General features: G+C 32.0%; 1 long non-coding RNA gene across 1 annotated transcript; it reads right to left on the bottom strand.

Moving 5' to 3' along the window:
- Positions 1-804: 804 nt before the first annotated feature.
- Positions 805-3240, bottom strand: LOC132606529 (uncharacterized). Its single transcript, XR_009569920.1, has 2 exons — positions 3090-3240; positions 805-2510 (listed from the first exon to the last, which is right to left on the bottom strand). It is a non-coding gene; the product is annotated as an uncharacterized LOC132606529 (long non-coding RNA).
- Between the last annotated feature and the right edge of the window lie 3533 nt (positions 3241-6773).

Raw genomic sequence — 6773 nt, 5'->3', positions numbered from 1 at the left:
TATTTGTATGCAGCTTAAAAATGGTCTGTGAAAACAAGTGAAATTCTGGGTAAGGGTTCAAATTATTCCGAAGGAAAGATGCTAAGCATCCTTCAAAATCCACAAAATATGGTTCCCGACTGAACCTGATTTGATTACATGAGGGTTGTGTAAAAATGATTGGTTATTATGTACAAAAAATTATAAAATGTTCGAACAAAGAATAATGTATGTGAATGTTATGTAGTAAAATGTAAATATCTGTGCATGTATGGCAATATATATAACAATATAGCAAAGTAAAGTATAAAAATTATTGTATTTATGAACAAATATATAAGAATAATCTTTGAGTTTTTAAAAGAATTAGAATTCAAAGTATATAAGAAAAAGCTCGTAAAGAATGACTTAAAGAATGAAAGTTGATCTATAAAGGATAAGTAGCCATTGAAACATTTAATTGAAAAATAAATAAAGTACAGAAAGAAGGGGTGTAAAATGTCTAACAATATTAGCTAATAAAATTAATTATTAATGGACTGAAGAATGAATGTAACATAAAAGATTAAAAAAAATGACTGAATGTAATGCTTTTTTATATTTTTTTTATTTTCAAGGGACATGAGCGTTTAAAAGATATTTACAAATGTTTAAGAGAATTAATTTAAAAGACTGATTTTAGTAAACAAACATAAGATACGCAATGTCAAGAATATTAACAAATATGAGTGCAATTTTATGAATAAGATGTGATATAAGGAAAGCATACAAGTGAAATAAAATAATAATGACCTAATGTTAATTTGCCTAAAACACGTAGTGAACTTTAAATAAAAAATGTGTAACATTAATAAATAAATTTCACCAACCGGCACCCCAAAAAGTAAGGGTTCACTATATTTTATGCTTTGAATAATTTTAAGAACATAAAAGTAAATACAGATAGAAATCTGAAAAGATCTTCGAGAGTCGTCTTTGGGAAGTAACTCTGGATACCTACATAAAACTTAATAAAAATGTTAGTAATTGATAAATATTTTACTAAATGAATTAAAGAAACGATAATAAATATATATTGCAATTTAAAATAAAAATGACCCGTCTTATGTGCAGGGAAGGCCTCGAGAATCGACGAAAATTTCTTCATCGGTCAAAATATATTATTTGTTTTTTAACTCACAAAAGAAAAGCAATTAGTAGAAAATTGATGAACAAACGCCCAAAATGAAATAAAACAGTACATCAACCCAACATAATTCACCGGAGATGGAGGTTGGCGTGAGAGCTATTTGAGCAAAATAAAATAGGGGTTGGAAGTGGTGAGCAAATTAAAAGGAGAAATAGTTTCTCCCAAAATCAAAGAGATGAGAGGAGTTTGTGAGTATGAGAAAGGGAGAAAAGTGAGAAATCTCCTCCTTTTTTTTTTTTTTTTTTCTTAAAGAAAGAGGTACGAAAGAGTTTAAAAAGAAAGATCAGCAAAGTCTTCAAAGTTAGGTAAGAGGAAAAAAGCAAAAGTCTTCAAAGTTAGAAAAAGAGTGTAAAAGTTTGAAAAGGAAAGTGTAAGTAAAGAAAAAGGAAGATATGTGCAAAAGTGACTTTGAAAAAAAAAAGCCAAAATTAAAGGAACATGTTTCCATTTTTCTTGGGAGTAAGAATAGGGATGTGATTTGATACCACAGATAGTTTAACCAAAAATGTCGTAATTAATTGTGTTTGCGATAAAACTCTTTCGATTTTATGTACTGACGGACAGTATTAAATTATAACTAAATACATATAAGAAATGTAAGTATTAATATGCAATTAAAATACATAAATAAATATGTGATTGTTATTTAAAAAATATACTGTGTTGTGAAGAAATTTAAAAAAACTAATTATTTACTGAAATAAAATTGCAGTGTTACACCGTGTATGTGCAGATGACTGTAAAAAAGTAATGATTATCAAAATTAATTTAAATGGAAATAAATTGATAAAATTTCTAATATTTGCATAAATATGGATAATTATCAATAAATTGTGTTAAAATTAAAAAAAAAATGTAAAAAGTTGTATTTTGTGCCATTTAATGATTAGGGATCCCTGAGATATTATTTTCAAGCACGATGAGCCAAAATTGGGTGTCAACATTCGCACCAACAAATTATATTCAACCATAAATACTCTAAAATAGAAAGGAGATTATATGTATCATCTTGAGGCCAAAGATCTACGTATTATAAAGTTCGGTTAATATTCAAATGTTAGCATAAACATACCTGGAACTTAGACATACTGTACTAAGTTATTCTCTTTCAATTTTCCATAAGAATAGAGTGAGAAATATCCTTAAGATTGTTGGAAATCTTACGAAAAATACTTGATCACGAACCTTGTCTGAAAATACTTGATCACGAACCCTTGTAAAGAAACTCTTGATAGCTTGAGGCATGTCAATTAAGACACTGTCCTTAACGATATTTCACCCTGTGTTGGTGTATCCCCCAGGATTCAACAAACTCTTCTAGTACAAAACTAGGAGCCAGAATCTAACAAAGATTAACCAAAAGAGAAAACTCAGCACAAGAAAAGAAAGGAGGAAGAATTATTGTTCTTGTTCAATTCACCAATGGAGTAGGACATCCCTTTATATAGAAGATGATATATTCTTATTTCCACGCTGAAGAAGAGTCCAACGGATAAGTAATATTAATACCAATTACTAGAGAAGAATGAAAGTAATAAAGAGAGTATATTGGCATGTTAATTTGGTCAAAAAAACGTTGGAGAAATTGAATTAGAATAATGGTCAATAAATGACTATTTAAGGTGGGAAAATCAATGTTGGTAAATTACAATTTTGCTCACTTAATCTTCCCACAATAACAGCAATTAAGGCTATTGAAAGGTGGCAAAAATTGTCTTACAATTTTAATGGGAGATACTATAAATCTTTTTGAGATATACATAACTATTTTTTAAACATTGAATAAATAGCTACTCAAGAAATTGAAGGCGCTTTGATTTTTTCGACCGCAAGAGTAATCTGTAGGAATAAGAAGGTTTAGTAGAATCAAAAGGAAAAATAGAAAAATTGATAGAATGATTTACGGAAATTGAAACAGTACCTTCTCTGATTGTCTGGATTTATCTCATCGGAGAAGTTAACAAATTAAAGAAACGGACATAGATCATGGCATCAAGAAATAATTCTCCTTTTTTTGCCTTTTCTAATATATATCCTTTGTTTTCTACAAATGATAAATCTGTGTTATTATAGTGCCGATCAACGTTTAACCAAAAAAAAGTGGCAATCAACATGATATATATATATGTTGACACCCAATTTTGTCCCACCTTTCCTCCGAAATATCTATTTACGCCTCTAGTATTTTTTGGCAACTTAAAAAATATATATATAAAAAAATAATAATAAAAAAATTATTATTACTATAATTATTAGCTTTTTATCAATACCGGCGTTTCATTATTCTATTATAGTTACTAGTTGTTATTATTATTATTATTATTATTATTATTATTATTATTATTATTATTATTATTATTATTATTTTGGTTACCGGTATTATTATAATTCGCATTGTTATCATTTCAGCATTTTTACCACCTTATGCACACACATCACATTTATCTTCGCATAACTTAATAATAGCATTTACTTACTGTTGAATTTCAAATATATTATCGCACGGCTATTACGGCGTCATTTTATTTTCATCTAAATACTAATAAATACATACTTTATATTAGGGGATATTTTAGCACACTCAGTATATGATTAATTTAAAATGGGTCTCTTATTTAAATTTAGAAGCCAAACAAATTTCTTCCATCCAGCCCAATATTTTAAAACAACCAGCCCAAATCAGTTATCTCATTATTTTCATCCGCCCAGCCCACATTTTCAGCCAATTCAGCCCAAAAGAAAATTGACCCAGTCCATTAACCCACAACCCGGCCCAATTCTCATTTTAACAAAAATGAAACCCCTAAGGGTTTTAACTCTTTCTCCTCTCAGCTGCACACCCCCTTCCTCTCTCTCTCCTCTCTCCTCTCTCCCTCTCTTCCCTTCCTCTCTCCCACGCTCACTCTGTCCCCCCCACTTCGCCCTGCTCCCCACGCTTCTGCCACCTCCACTTCCCTTTGTCCCCCGCTCTTCTCTCTCTCCCGCTCCTCCCTCTTTCTTCAACGCCAAAAGAGCAAAAACCCTATAAATAGTGGTTAGTTGAATCATAAAGGATAGGTTTGGAAGTCGCAAAAATCCCCTGAAAATTAAAGTTCTGAAGAGAGTTTTTCCAGTGGCAAAAATCCCCTAAGCAATATTAGTACATCAGCTCTATTTCTGCATATCGAGTCAAAAAATACTAAGACAATTTCCCTGCTTTTCATTTGCTCTGTTGTTGCTGTGAACCCGTGCCTAGCAAGCTCTGATTTGGCAGGCTTTCGAGGTAGATCGGAGACTCAAAGCCTCACTTCGCTGCACCCGAAGCAGGTAATTCTCCATTACCTTTATTTGTTTATTTTTTCATTCTTTGGTTGCCCTGTGGTATTTTTGGTTTACTATCCCGTGATTCAAGTATGTTAGTTTAGTTAAGTTATATTAATTCAATAGACGAGTCTGTTTCTGTGATAGTCTGTTTGGGTGTTTTAAGCATGTTTAAGTAGAATGATTTGGTTTGGTCTATTTAAGTATGTGAGCAACTCTTCTTTATTTAGCTGATTTCAGTTTTAGCAGTTAAGATGTGTTCTCATGTTTATATGCTAAGTTCGATTCATGTTTAGTTAGATATTTTTCAGTGTTAGCCTGTTTATGTGTTCAAGCATGTTTAGGTATGATAGTTTAGTTTAGTTTTAGTAAACACCTTCCTCCCCTTTTCTGTTTAGTTCTATTTAATCTCTGCTTGTTTGCTTTGGATGCTATTTGCTTCATTTGTATCTAGTTAGTATATGGTCATTGTTAGTAGTTAGTCTAAATATGGTTAGTATGCTTCAGGCCTTTACTGTGGTTATTTCTTTGATGGAATTTAGAGTGATTTAATGGTCTGATGTGTAATTTCTCTTTTAGTTCTGTGCGTGCCAAGTATGTATTTTTAGTATTCCTTTTCCCATTTTGACCCCTTTTATTCACTCGTTTCCTTTCCGTTTTAACGAAAATAATGTCGCTCATGTTTTTAGCTTCTTTTAGTTATTTTCTATACTTGGGTTAAAGTAAAGAAGGAACTAATTAATCTGTTACTTTTTCTTAGAACAATAATAGCTTTTGTCACAGTTGGATGCTAATCTTTATCTCTTTTCCCCTTTCTTTTACATGTACACATCGGAGCAAACGGAGTCTTAATTCGGGACTTTATCAAAACAAAGTCTCAAGATGAGACTCGACACACCCATCCATCGAGTCATCTCGTTCCGCAATTCTTAGATCACATCGGGCAGCCGAAACTCGTCAGAGGCCGCCTGTAACATTTTATTCTTTTTTTTCCTTATCATTCATTTTCTTTCATCCATTTTTATGATTGCTAATTAGGTGGAGAACCTATGATTCATGTAGGATTAGAAAGGGGTAGATTCTATCATTTAGGATTACTGCTCTGAACATTAAGTACTTATTTTCACCATATAGAGTGCATCATTCATATAATAATATTTTAAACTTTGTTAGCTATAAGTTATTTTTTTTTCTCAAAAGCTATTTTCTTAAATTTTAAACCTCAATTAATTAACCTAAGATTGGCCGGATAACCGTAGTTAACGGATTCTAAAGGATGTCTAATCCCTTCCCTTTAGGATAATATAAAACTCTTACCTAGAATCACACTGAATAAGCAGACTATTAACGGAGGTTTAGTTAGCTTTACCTTAGTTAATAATTAGGTGCCCTAATTCACCTTAAAATCAATTAGGTGGCGACTCCTTAAAATAAAACAAATAGGAATAACCAATATGTTGTACTCCGCTTCAACTCGATTAAAATGGGGTATAACAGCTTGGCGACTCCGCTGGGGAACATAGGTTCTTAACCATAACAAAATTAGGTTAATTAATATTTTGTTGGGTGTTTTGTTTGTTTGTTTTCTTTATTTTTGCTTTATATGCTTCTAAATGGCTTTATTATTGTTTTATGCCTTATTTGCCTTGCTATGTAATATATATGTTTTGCTCTTATTAAATTGGCCTTCCGTTCATATTTCTTCCACACATGGAAAACTCACACATATTCACACACTTAAAGCGGCTTCTCGGTTCGCGCCCGTGCACTACTAAATTACCCCTTTAGTTGGATTGATCTGGTGGATTTAGTCGATCGGCGGTGCAGTCGACAACCACGGACTTTCCACTCCCAAGTTGTCCGCTTGGGGGAACCTTGTGTCATAGGAAACCAACTCCTAGCCAGCTTAAGATAGAGCTATGCCACTAATTCTATTTAAGTCATGCATGCATAAACCTTAGGTGGGTCGATCCTAGGTATCGGTTCCACAATTAAGAAACCTACCAAATTGTCGACGGGTTTCATAACCCAACGACCAACAAGCATACTATGTGTAACGTGATAATGATAGAGGGATCCAAGCCTAACCATGACATGTCGAGTTTGGGAATCATTTCCTTTTGTAAGATGTTTTTTCACAACCCCCTTTAAAGTTGAACTTATTTTTGCCAGATCTGTTAGTTTATGCATCCTACACTTTGCAATGGGATAGGATGTTGATCTTATTTATCAATAAGTAGCATAAGTTATTTATGATTCACTCATGCTTTGATCTTATAAGTGACTTTGTTGAGTATTGGTTTGT

Source organism: Lycium barbarum, chromosome 8 (assembly GCF_019175385.1).
Source record: "Lycium barbarum isolate Lr01 chromosome 8, ASM1917538v2, whole genome shotgun sequence".
Lineage (NCBI taxonomy): Eukaryota > Viridiplantae > Streptophyta > Magnoliopsida > Solanales > Solanaceae > Lycium > Lycium barbarum.
This window is presented reverse-complemented; position numbering and strand designations above follow the sequence as displayed.